The sequence below is a fragment of the Eurosta solidaginis genome, chromosome 2 (genome assembly GCF_040869045.1).
Source record: "Eurosta solidaginis isolate ZX-2024a chromosome 2, ASM4086904v1, whole genome shotgun sequence".
Classification (NCBI taxonomy): domain Eukaryota; kingdom Metazoa; phylum Arthropoda; class Insecta; order Diptera; family Tephritidae; genus Eurosta; species Eurosta solidaginis.
Window position 1 is genome coordinate 77,912,654 of NC_090320.1, and position 13,539 is coordinate 77,926,192.

The window sequence follows — 13,539 nt, forward strand, 5'->3', positions numbered from 1 at the left end:
TTTATACTCAGCTGAGCAGAGCTTAGAGAGTATATTAACTTTTTTCGCATAACGGTATCCCCGTAACGGAGATAGATATAGACTTCTATATATCAAAATTATCTGGGCGAAAAAAGAAATTCATTTAGCCATGTCCGTCCGTCCGTCTGTCCGTAAACACGATAACTTGAGTAAATTTTGAGGTATCTTAATGGAATTTGGTATGTAGATTTCTGGGTACTCATCTCAGATCGCTATTTAAAATGAAAGAAATCGGACTATAACCACGCCCACTTCTTCGATATCGAAAAACCGAAAAAGTGCGATAATTAATTACCAAAGAGATAAAGCGATGAAACCCGGTATGTGGGCTGACCTTATGACGCAGAATAGAAAATTAGTAAAATTTTGGACAAAGGGCGTGGCACCGCCCACTTTTAAAAGTAGGTAATTTAAAAGTTTTGCAAGCTGCATTTGGCAGTCGTTGAGGATATCATGATGAAATTTGGGAGGAACGTTACTCCTATTACTATATGTGAGCCAAATAAAAATTTGCAAAATCGGATGACAAACCCACACACTTAAAAAAAAAATAAAAATTTAAGTAAAATTTTAACAAAAAATTTAATATCCTTACAGTATATAAGTAAATTATATCAACATTCATCTCCAGTAATGATATGGTACAACAAAATACAAAAATAAAAGAAAGTTTCAAAATGGGCGCGGCTCCGCCCTTTTTCATTTAATTTGTCTAGAATACTTTTAATGCCATAAGTCGAACAAAAATTCACCAATCCTTGTGAAACTTGGTAAAGGCATAGCTTCTATGACGGTAACTGTTTTCTGTGAAAATGGGCGAAATGGGTTGAAGCCACGCCCGGTTTTTATACACAGTCGACCGTCTGTACTTCCGCTCGGCCGTTAACACGATAACTTGAGCAAAATTCGATATATCTTTACTAAACTTAGTTCACGTACTTATCTGGGCTCACTTTATCTTGGTATAAAAAATGGCGGAAATCCGACTATGACCACGCCCATTTTTTCGATATCGAAAATTTCGAAAAATTAAAAAAAAAATGCCATAATTCCATACCAAATACGAAAGAAGGGACGAAAAATGGTGATTGGATTGGTTTTGTGACGCAAAATATAACTTGAGATAAAACTTTGTATAATGTGTGTGACACCTACCATATTAAGTAGAAGAAAATGAAAAATTTCTGCAGGGCGAAATCAAAAGCCCTTGAAATCATGGCAGGAATATTGTTCGTGGATTTACATATATAAATAAATTAGCGGTACCCGACAGATTATGTTCTGGGTCACCCTGGTCCACATTTTGGTCGATATCTCGAAAACGCCTTCACATACACAACTTTGGAATACTTCCTTTTAAAATACTCATTAACACCTTTAATTTGATACCCATATCGTACAAACACATTCTAGAGTCACCCCTGGCGATATCCTGAAATTGCGTCCACCTATAGAACTATGGCGCACTCCCTTTTAAAATACCCTTTAGTACCTTCCATTTGAAACCCATGTCATACAAACACATTCCAGGGTTACCCTATGTTCATTTTCCCACATGGTGATTTTCCCTTATTTTGTCTGCAAAGCTCTCAGCTGAGTATGTAATGTTCGGTTACACCCGAACTTAGTCTTCCTTACTTGTTTCAATTAAAAAAAAAATATTTTGCAATGACCTGGCAAAGTTTTAGACCCAACCTAATAATCTGGCTTATTTCTTTTTATATTTTTCAAATACTAAATTTTAACATATCTAATTTTAAAAGTGCCTCAAGAACATTTTTAGCATTCAAGGAATTTTTCAGCCCCGTCACCCCTTGGTCAGTTCTGCGTTTCCATATTTAGATACCATTAAACAAGCATTGTACATAATTTTCATTGTGCCTCATTGTGCCGAGCTTACCGCTCGTGTGATACGCATCACTAGTTAGCTCTCCTGGTTGTAAAAGCTCATACTGGAAAAGGCTGCAAGTAAAATGCTGCATTCAGAACTGCCACGGGATGTCTCCTTATGACCCCTGAACATCATCTACATAGTGAGGCGAAATAGCTCAGAGTATACCGAAATGGCCAGTTTTTGTTTAATTGTCACAAACCTGTAAACCCAGGAAACAACTGATTTATCTAGCCCCGCCTCCAAGAGTGTTAAGGGAACATCGCAAAAAGCACTATGATGTAATCCTGCACCTGCCAACACAGCCGTTCGATCCAGACGAGCAGAAGGAGCCCTAGGCAAAATCTACACATAATCGGTAAACGCCCTTGCAAGGACGCGCCTGGTAAAACCGTTATCAATAACAATATCCTCCTCTTGCGGAAGATGAAAGCCCACTTTCAAGGGAGATGAGTTAACTTGGCCCAAGGTTAAACTCTTAATTGTCCAGAATGAAACCCGATCTGCATGCGATGTGTCCCCACATGACACCAACCATCTTTTCAATTTTAATTTTGAACCTACGCTTCTAAACACCAACTTTTATATGGTACACCCCTCCGCTAGTTTCCTTGGGCTCCCGTTAGGTGACTTTGATGACAATTTCTTAATGGCCGCACTTATTGAATAGGGCGAAGCGCTTTTATCACAATAACAACACCACTACCTGCCATGTGCAACGTATTGAAGTCAATAAATACAACTCTGCTTCAACGGTATTCCACGGTGGCATGCTCTCGTAATCCCATAGCGGAACGATACAAGGTGGCAGCATGGTGACATACCTACAAACATAAATAAAAATTTCATGTACTTTGTTTTTGTAAATTCGATGGACAAATGTCAAAATCGTACTGCGCCGTATTTTGATGTATCAAATCAAATAAAAAAAGCTTAAAATCAGCTGTCCCATGCTGCCACCTTGTATCGTTGCGCCATGCGTAATCCTGCATATTTTGTAGAAGAAATCCGTGCACCATTGTAAATTTTACCAAGTAGCGCAACTAACAGCTGATCGGTGAAAATTCGCACATTCACACGCACAGTTCTCGACTCAGTTTCAAAAAAAAAACTTTAGATTATTCAATTCAAATTTTAAAGTGAGATAATCCTTACAAATGTATGTATACAGAATATATATGGCGTGTTTGTTGTTATTAAAACAATAGCTTTATTTATATTAAAGCTTTTATCATTTTTTTTTTAACTTTGAAAAATCTCCGAACACCATTCCTTCATTATATGACATTCGACTGCCTAGTCCACTGCCTTCCACTCTATTCGCAACATAACCCCTACTTAAGCTGCCAAACTATATAGTAAACAATGTCGTGCACCTTGCAAGGCAAAGCGATTCCCCTTATACATATATTCACATTTGCAATTATTTAGTCAGTCAGTCATCTAGACATGCGGTGGAACAGTCACTGGCAGCGTTGAATTCTGTCAAATCATTTATAAACAAAATAAAAATGCTGGGTAACGCTCGATTGAATTTCACGTACATATTTCCATTGTACCGTTGTTTAAAATATTCACTCGTGAATTGCTGTTAGTTTCTGAAACCTACCATGACAATAAATGTAGAGGACTTGCAACGGAAGCACAATATGTGGGTATGTTCACACTTTTGTATGTATGGCGTTGTAGGTGTTGGCTGTGCTGTCGCTTGATGTTCCGGCCGCAGTATGACGCGATATTCCTGTTGATGCAGTCGCGTTTTAAAGTAGCAAAATATAAATCACCTATAAATACTAACTGGATTGAAAATCAAATTCAATTAACAGTTTTTCATATCTATATACAAACATACAAACATACGTACATATTTACATATATAAATAAATGTTTTGAACAATTGTATTTCGCTGATATTTACTACCACCACTAAAACGCCTCCCCCACCCTTTCATTTTAACACTCCTCTTTTGTCTCCTTCTGTTCAATTTTATTCTTTTAATTTCTTTTTATTTTATTCGTGAATTTTTCAATTGTTAGCCATTGAATTTATTGTATTTCATGTTTGTTTGCCGAAATAAAAATTGAAGGGTTTAGCAAATAAAAATCAAAAATAATCTGGATTGAAGAAGTTACTACAATTTAAAAAAATAAAAAAAGAGGGTTTAACTCGCCAAAGCCGTGTATTGAATTTCGAAAAGCAGTAAAAAATGCTGCGATAAATTTTAAATTTTTAATTTGCTGCCAGTTTAGCAATTTGCAATGGATGACAGCAACAACAAGAACACACAAATAATCATAATGATTGGCAATGCCAATGTCGTGGATGCCGCAGCCACAACCGAAACTGAAGTCGAAGCTATTAGCAATTTAAAGTTGACGCATTCAGAGGTGGGATGAGCCGACAAAATGCGAATAAAAATCCTTGCACGTACCAACTGGTGAACGGGTTTTGAGTGACAGGTGGCGGTGACGACGCGACTGCGTGCTGCGTACTGCAACCTGTGCCGAGCCACGGCAGGAGTGTCAGACTTTTTCAGCTGCATGTTTTTTTTCTTGTCGTTTTATTTCATTTCTGGAAAATGCCAGTGGTATTTGTATGAATGGATTTCTTCGAATTACCATGTTTCCCTATTTATGTACGTATTCCATTGTTCCATTGATCTGCTTTGGTTTGCCTTATGACGGCTTTTGTTTTTCGTGCTGGCTGGTGCGAGCAGCAAATACTACTTTCGAAAAATAAAAAATAAAATCATTCTCTAAAATGCGACATAATCCCATTAGTGAACGTTTTGTTGTTTGCTGCATTGGTAAATATCTCAATGAATAGACAAACGCACATACGGACGTGTGAGACCAGAAATGCTACTGTGCTCCATACAATATTTGAGAAATGTCGGAAGCGGCTTTGTAACTCAATTTTTAACAAGAATAATATAAGCACTGCCGTCATTTTGGAATATAATGTCTTAGTAAAAATGTATTTATATGTGTATATTGAAGAATATTTTCTTCTAGATAGTTTTTAAAGAGGATACATAGTAAACAGTGTTATCCTTATATTTAAGAATTCATGAGCTTAACACCGGCTTATAATAATTGAATTTCAATTATTATGTTTTCTAAGAGAAACTGAAAATAAAGAAACATTTACTGGCATATTGCGATGGAACCATTTCGAAAACCGCCAATGTAATCATCATCAGGCAGTTTTGTAATGTTATCAAAGGTTTCACCGGGATTCGAAGTGTTCGAGTGTTATCCAACTTTCCTTTATTTCAGCTTTATAGCTGGGCTTACAGTTTCAGCAGCGGAAAGTTATTTTATTAAGTCATAGGCTGGTTCTTGGGTAAAAATTTCGATAAAGAGGTTTCAGTCCTGTCTTCTAGTTATACATCTTATAAAAAAAAATCGTTAAATGTCGATTTAATGTAATGGATCCGATTTGAAATTCTTTGTTTGTATTTCAAAGCTTATCTGTTTGAGATGGTTAAGTACAATATATTATGAGGAAATTTATAATAGAAGAAAAATCATAAAGTTTTAGGTTACCAATAAAGAGTCACCGATTGAAATACTTATTCCTTCCTTTAAATTAAACTTTGAAATATTTACTTTGGTTTTGCTTAAAAAAAATAGTTTGTTCCTTTCCAATATAACCAGGGCTGTTCAAAAATTTTTATATTGAAGTGCAAATCACAATACATATACACAATTATATGTACACTGAAACTTTTTTAAATAGAAAAAAAAATAAAAATTATTTTAAATGATTAAAGAATTTTGATGGTCCCTTTAATGAATTAATTTTGTTTTAAAATTTTTCTCAGTGTTACAATATTTTTGAAAAATTGTTTGTTGTCAATTTGTTAGTGTTAATTTTAATATCATACCGAAGTGCTTTGGCTTCATATGGAAGTGCTTTTTCCTTGCACTTTCATATGAAATTCAGACAATTTCATATTTATATGTGAGGGCATATGTGAGTGCTATGCAATTTTTTTTTTTATATACAAAGTGTGAATTTGTATCTGTGCCTGTTCTTCAGGGCAAAACAAAAATAAAATTGATATAAATGTATAGGCCTTGAGCAGTTCTGAATATAACGTAAATTGCTTAGCCAATAATGAAATATTAAAAAAAGAAAATGCAAGGATTATGGCAGGCATGCTTAACCAACGAACCGATATCATTTCGTTTCGATAATTAACGTTAATAAACGAAACAAAGTCATTTCGTTTCGTTTCTTAACGTTAAGAACGTCAAATTAACGAAATGGTTTTGTTTCGTTTTCTGCCATATCAAAACGAAACCAAATCGTTTATGTTGATTATTAATTTCAAACTATGCTGGCAAAGCTGATTGATGGCGGAGTCATTAAAGGTGAAAGCATTAGCCAAGCTGATTGCAACTTTTCTCATGAATTTTGACAGTACGAACATGTCTCAGAGTATTTTTGACATTACCACCAACGAATTACACAAACAAATTACATAGAGTTTGTATGTATGTCCGCTCGCTGTTACCACTTTACGGCTTCACCATGGCTATAGCATTGCCAGCACAATTCAAACATAAAGTATCACGTTTTTGTTAACGTTTTTAATGTTAACGAAAGCTTTTCGTTTCGGTTAAAAACGAGATACAATTTATCTTGATAATTTCTTTATCGATAATATTTCGAAGTGTTTCAACGGAAACGGCGGAAATTTTTTGATAAACCATTATCTTAACGTTAAGGTGCATCCCTGGATTATGGCATCAGGCCTTAGTTCAATAGGGAATATTAGCTGTATGGCGTATTCCTTGTAATACTCCCTCGGCCTTATAAGATACTACTGGCTGAATTAGGACATTTTATATAAAGATTATAACTCTCTCAAAATCAAGCCAACATAAGGCGTTAAAATAAGTCTTAATGCACATATATAATCAGGCTTGCATAGGACTTGTAATAGATACCATCTGACTTCAAATTCATTTTCAGTTCTACGTTCAAGTCACTCCTCGGCAGTTGCTCGGCCAGCCCAGCAGGTCTATATCGGCAATGGAAATGTTCTCTTCAAAAATTTATTTGCCAGATGTCATTTCCAAGATGTCGTTTAGAGTCGGTATAAAACATGTAGCTCCCGCCATTTTGTAGGAACAAAAAACTTTAAATAGAGCTACTCAGACCGCGAGAAATGTAGAATTCACAAGTAGGAATTATAATATTAAATATATATTCGTATCATAAATGTTTCGTTAACAATGAACTATCTCAGACATTCCGTTAATAAGGTCGTATATTAACGAAATCATTAGTAAAGTCGTATCTTAAAATGAAAAGGTTGTAACTTAAAAAATGTATTCCTTGTTAGAAGATCTATTAAGGCAACTGTGTCTATATTTGTAAGCTCCTGGTGAAATTTTAATCAAAACGAATGAGTTAGTGAATTCGCATTTTGATCAATCAAAATAATGATTATTTGAGCAAACTCCCTTTCTAATTTATTTAAAATTAGAATTAATCAATTAATTGAGTAATCTAATGTCGTAATCAATCAAAATGTTAGGTAATCATTTAATCGAACAGCCCTGCTAGAAACGTTTAATGGTAAATAAATTTGCACTGAGAGCCTTTCATGGCAAAAATACACTCGGAGTGTTTGCCAAATCACTTCCGAGGGCCGACCCCGAGTTGAATTTAAAAGAACTTTACTCTCGATTGTGATATTACTTTGCGCGGGAGCTTTAACCAAGGCACCCGATGTGGTAGGCGGAGCACGTTACCACCACACCATGGGGGCCGCGAGATAGGCTCATATTGCTTTAACAATTATTTATAATCAGTTGAGCATAGATCACATAAAATATTAATTTTGTTGGCATAACGGTACCCCGTAACGGCATAAACTAATCGAGATAGATATAGATTTCTAAATATCAAAATGATCTGGGCGAAAAAGGAAATTCATTTAGCCATATCCGTCCGCCCGTTCGTCGTTCGTTTGTCCATGAACACGATAACTTGAGTAAATTATGAGGTATCTTAATGAAATTTGGTATGTAAGTTCCTGGGCACTCATTTCAGATCGCCATTTAAAATGGACGAAATCGGACTATAACCACGCCCACTTTATCGATATCGAAAATTTCTAAAGACCGAAAATGTGCGATAATTCATTACCAAAGACGGATAAAGACAATGAAACTTGGTAGGTGGGTTGACCTTATGGCGCAGAATAGAAAATTAGTAAAATTTTGGAGATGGGCGTAGCACCGCCACTTTTAAAAGAAGGTAATTTAAAAGTTTTGGAAGCTGTAATTTGGTAGCTGCATATATAATGTTCGGTTACACCCGAACTTATCCTTCCTTACTTATTAATTCACTTTAAAATACATAAACAGGGAAATGAGATTGATTAATGCTCTCGCAGTTTTAATGCTCTCAGTGGCTTTAATGCTTATGAATTTTAGTGAAATAAGGCCCACTGTACAGGACAATACTGTCCGTTTTTTTAGACAACGTGAATCCCTCTTAAAAAATTTACTTGACATTTAAATCAGGCTTCGTCCCAACTGCGATGCTCTTCCATTCAATCATTGTGGAATGGAAATGGATTTAGTTATCAATTTATCTCTATATATGGACATCTGTATGTATGTTTATGAATTTCGAAGGCTTTTCCCATTTCAAAATGCCTAATCGTTTAAGTGTAATACAAGCCCTTTTCAATTGTCTGTTGTCTGCTTCGTACTCTTAATATTGCAAGTCCTTGTTATATTCTTAATTATTTCATAGTCTCCAGTTACGAACATCATTTTTTTTTTCTACGTCTACCACATGCATAAGCAGGGAGGTATAGATGTGCGTGTTTTAAACCGCGTACCAAGTCTTTTGTTTCCTCAAACGTACAGGCCAAAGTCGTAAATAGAAAACGTAAAAACACCAATGAAAAGTTTAAAGAAAAATGTACGCATACAAAAAGAAAAACAAAAGTCGTCGAAAACAAAATGTGAAAGAAACTAACAAAGTTTTTCTGAAGCAATAAAGGAATCAATTTACTTAATTCTTGCCTTCTTTCTGCACTGCTTCTTTCCCGCAGTTTGCCAATTGAATTTTATTTTTTTTATGTTTGCTTCCCCTCCGTGTAATGGCGAAAACTGTGAGTGGATCAACCTTTAAAGTAGAAAAAAAAGAAGAAATGAAATTTGTTTGTTTCCCTATTGTGATTTTTGCTTTTCATTTCTTTTATGCGAAAATCGTATTTACTTTGCGGTGCTAAGATCTTTTGTGTCTCTTCTGCGTACAATCTATTTATCTACGAGTATCTACGATGGGAATGTCTTCGAGTGCGATGCGTCGAGAAATGGGTCCGCTGTGGCTTAAAAGAAAAAAATTATAGAATGGCAAGACAAGGATATTTGACACTTTTTAATGCTAACTCTATTGTAATATGTATTTTAAGCTGTTCTTTGTTGTTGTTTTTTTTTCTTAAATTGTCGGTATAATTGTAGTCGCAGGATCTCTAATTCCTTTTCAGGTGCACTGCTTAATCATAAGCTTTCATTGTGTCTAACTTTTGACACTCCATTTGTATGCACGAATTGCCATATTTGCATGCGTAGGTATGTGCAAAAATGTTCACACTTTTTACTAGGGTACAAGGACAACAACAACAGCACGATGATTTGCTAAGTTTTTCCTTTTTTATACCCAGCTGTACTTATAAACAGGGTATTATAACTTGTTTTTTTTTTTTTTTTTTTTTTAATGGACGTTGTGGCAGCGCGCTGCCCTCAAGTGGCCCAATGAAACCAGGCTAATCCTGTTCACGCGATCGATTTATATATATATAATAACTTTTTTTTTTTTTGATCTTGCCGAGTCTTTGATGAGCAGCGGTTTGTCAAGCGTCACGATCTGAGACTGCTCACCTACAGAAGAAATTTCATCAGCCAAGCGTAATACTTAAAGAGAACAGAAGCAAACGTATTATGCATTAATTAAGAGAGGTGAGAACAATCGTTTTTATAGAAAAAAAAGGAGTCTGAGCTATCAAATGTGTTTGAGTGAGAGTTATAATCATATATTCATTTTGTTCGAAATTCGTTCTACATTGTTTCAGCAGAAGAGGTTTGAAGTGTCTCGATGTTTAAAAACAACAAACAAAGTGAACAAAAGTTCACTTCATTCAGAAGGAATGATCCATTTAAAAGTTTTGTCATAAATATTACACCAAGCATTTCCCTTCGACTAGCAAGAGTTGGAAGATTGATAAGCTTTAATCGATTATTATAAGGTGGACGATTAGTAAAGAGTCCCATTGAAAATTTCTTAAGGCAAATAGTAAAAATTGTTTTTGTATTGATTCGAGACTGTCTGCATGGACTTGATAACGCGGATTCCAAATTATTGAGCCGTATTCTAATATTGGCCTAACTAATGTTTTAAAAGGTGCTTTAGTTATGTAAGGGTCGTTAAATTCTTTTGACCACCGTTTAACAAATGCAAAAACACCTTTGCCTTTATTTACTGTAGCATTAATATGAAGATTGAAACTAAGTTTGAAATCCATCATGACTCCCAAGTCAATAAAATTATTTACAGTTTCTAGACTATAGTTGTTAATTGTATATGAAGCTGGTGGCGAAACTCTCCGAGAAAAACACATGAATTTACATTTTTTGAGATTGAGCGGCATATAATTTACATTGCACCAGGTAACCAAGTGATTTAAATCAATTTGAAGCAAGGAATGTTCCTCAACCGAGGCACATGATTTGAAAAGTTTTACATCGTCTGCGTACATCAAGATTTTTGAATATTAAATTGTACTAGATATATCGTTTACGAACAACAAGAACAGAATCGGACCAAGATGGCTGCCCTGAGGAGCACCACAGAAACATTGATGACCCCAGAAAGTGTATTTTTAAAGATTACTTTTTGCGTACGATAACCAAGATACGAAGAAATCCAACACATATAAGACGGGGGTTGAAATCCGAGTTGACCGAGCTTATGAATAAGTAATGGGTGTGATACTTTGTCGAAAGCTTTACTGAAATCGGTGTAAATTACATCAGTGTGAAGGCCTTTTCTAAATCCATTAGAAACGTGGGTGATAAATTCTAGTAAATTGGTGATAGGTGATTTGCCCTTACAGAGCCCATGTTGCGAGCTTGCAATTATGGGGGAAATAGAGAATGTTAGGTGGTGGGTAACAATAGCCTCAAATAACTTTGGGATAGCGGATAACTTTGCTATGCCCCGGTAGTTTTCTATTGAAGACCTGCTTCCATTTTTATGAAGCGGGATAAGAAAAGATTCCTTCCATATTGTTGGGAAAACGCCATAAATTAAAGATAAATTGAATAAATCTGTTAGCGGCTGATAGATGTTTGCAGCACATTTTTTAAGAAAGTGTGTCGGGATCCTGTCTGGGCCGTATGTATATGATACTTTTAAAGTTTTTAAATAAGATAATAGATCTTCTGATGATATAAATGGAGATCTGATTGAATAGCATGAATCAATATGATATGGGTATTCATTAGGTGAAACGTTGGTCTCAATAGAGTAATTTCATTTGAAAAATTCCGAAAAGAAGTCGGCGATCTCTTGATCATCGCCGGAAATATTATCTTGGAATTTCTTGGATGATGGAAACGCTTTCACCCTGCGTTTATAGTTTACGAATCCGTAAAATGCCTTCGGGTGCAAGTTATATTTCTCTTCATTTTACAAAGATAAGCTTTGTAACACTTTTTGTTCAATTGAAAATACTTGCAGCGTAGAATCCAGTACTGTAAGTAATGGTTATGTAAACCCGTCTTTTTTAACAACTTGAAAGATCGAGACTTTTTATTCTTTAAAATTTTCAGCTCTTTAGTGAACCATACTTGGCTTGTATCGGAATGTACACAAATCCGCTTAGGAACGTATTTTTCAAAAAGACAGTAGGTTTTGTAAAAGTGAGAAACGCTTTGCTCCACATCAGCATTAAATATTGGCAACACTATTTTGAGGGAAGGGTGGTAAGCATCTTCAGGTTCAATAATGGGTTCGCATCGACTAATGGAATATTTATATATTGATTGGATAACGATTGGTTGTAGAGGTATAAAAGAATCTAGATATATACAGCCTTCCATATATCAAAATCATCAGGATCGAAAAAAATTTGATTAAGCCATGTCCGTTCGTCCATCCGTCTGTCACACTTTAACACGATAACTTGAGCAAATATTGAAAAAAAAACTTTAACAAATTCGGTGTACGGGCCTATCTGGACCCAGAATAGATTGGTTTTGAAAATGAGCGATAATCGGACGATAACCACGCCCACTTTTTCAATGTCGAAAATTTAAAAAAATAAGATACTTCAAAAAGTAATACCGCTAAGCAAAACATAAATTTAAAAAAATTTTGGAAACTGGGTGTGGCCCCACCCACATTTAAAAGAAAATTTGGAAGTTTATCAAGCCGTAAATCAAAAGCCGTTAATGAACTATCCTTGCCAAATTATATAGACTGAGTGAATATAATCAAAATCGCTTAAATACCACGTTCACTTTTCCTAAAAGTCCAACCTTAACAAAGTTTGCAATGACTCAATGCTATTTAAGTACATTTGACTGATATTCTACCTCAGTAGTGGTATGGGAGAACTAAGAACAAAACTTAAACAAATTTTGAAATTTGGCAAAAAACATTTTGTTCATAGCTACAACTGTTTGCTCTGAAAATGAGCGAAATCGCCTGAAAAAGCCACTCCTACTTCAGCGTTTCAAGCGCACAGCTGGGTATGTACAGTTTCACTCGAACTTAGACGTTGTGATTTGTTTTAAATTAAGGTTTAGAATCCCGGCTTTCAGTTTTCTGCTATCCAGCTTGCAAAGATGTTGTCATTTGGTAAAAGTGAAGCAGCAAAAAAAATATTTAAATTAATGCTGCTACCAAATTCGTGTCCTTCGCCCATTTGGGGGCATTTTCCGAAGGAAAAACATGCAGTTGTGTGCCCACAATTTGCTCTTATTATTATTGGACTAGCATTTTTCCATCAGTGTGGAGTATATTTTAAACAAACTGGAAAAGGTGTATAACACCTTTTATTAAACAATGGAAATTGAAATATTTATACACAGACTGAAAACCCTGCAGTTTTTGCTCTGCACGAACTTTGTACATATTTAAATTGTTTCGTCAGTCCTCTCTCCCTCTCTCCACTTCTATTTACCTATCATTCTTCCTCTCCATCGCACTCTGCGTAACTCTCCCACTCCCACTGCAAACCGCATGCCCCTTACCTTCGATGACTTCTTCATCCGTGTTAAATTCTCTCACTCGAATTGTGCTCCATCTTCATTTTGCGGATAACCATGTGAAATATTTTGTATCTACATAAATTATATGTAATGCCTAATATAGATGTCCGCAAATTTATTTTTCCATTATGTCATAATGTTGTTATATGAGACATAGTACCCTTAATACTGTGGTCCCGACTTTTCGTAGCTTTATAGTCTATATTTTGTACAGTTATCCCACAAAGCTATCCTGAAACAAATGTACCCAAATATCAAGGTTCGATTCGAGCTCAAGGCCAGAACAATAATTTTTTTCTAATGATAATTATTGTTAT

At 35.3% G+C, this 13,539-nt stretch overlaps 1 protein-coding gene across 2 annotated transcripts in view; it reads left to right on the top strand.

Annotated features, from left to right (window-relative positions):
* dnt (tyrosine-protein kinase Dnt) overlaps positions 1-13,539 on the top strand; it is a 440,132-nt gene that overhangs the window by 343,867 nt on the left and 82,726 nt on the right. The gene's annotated exons all lie outside the window — the stretch shown is intronic.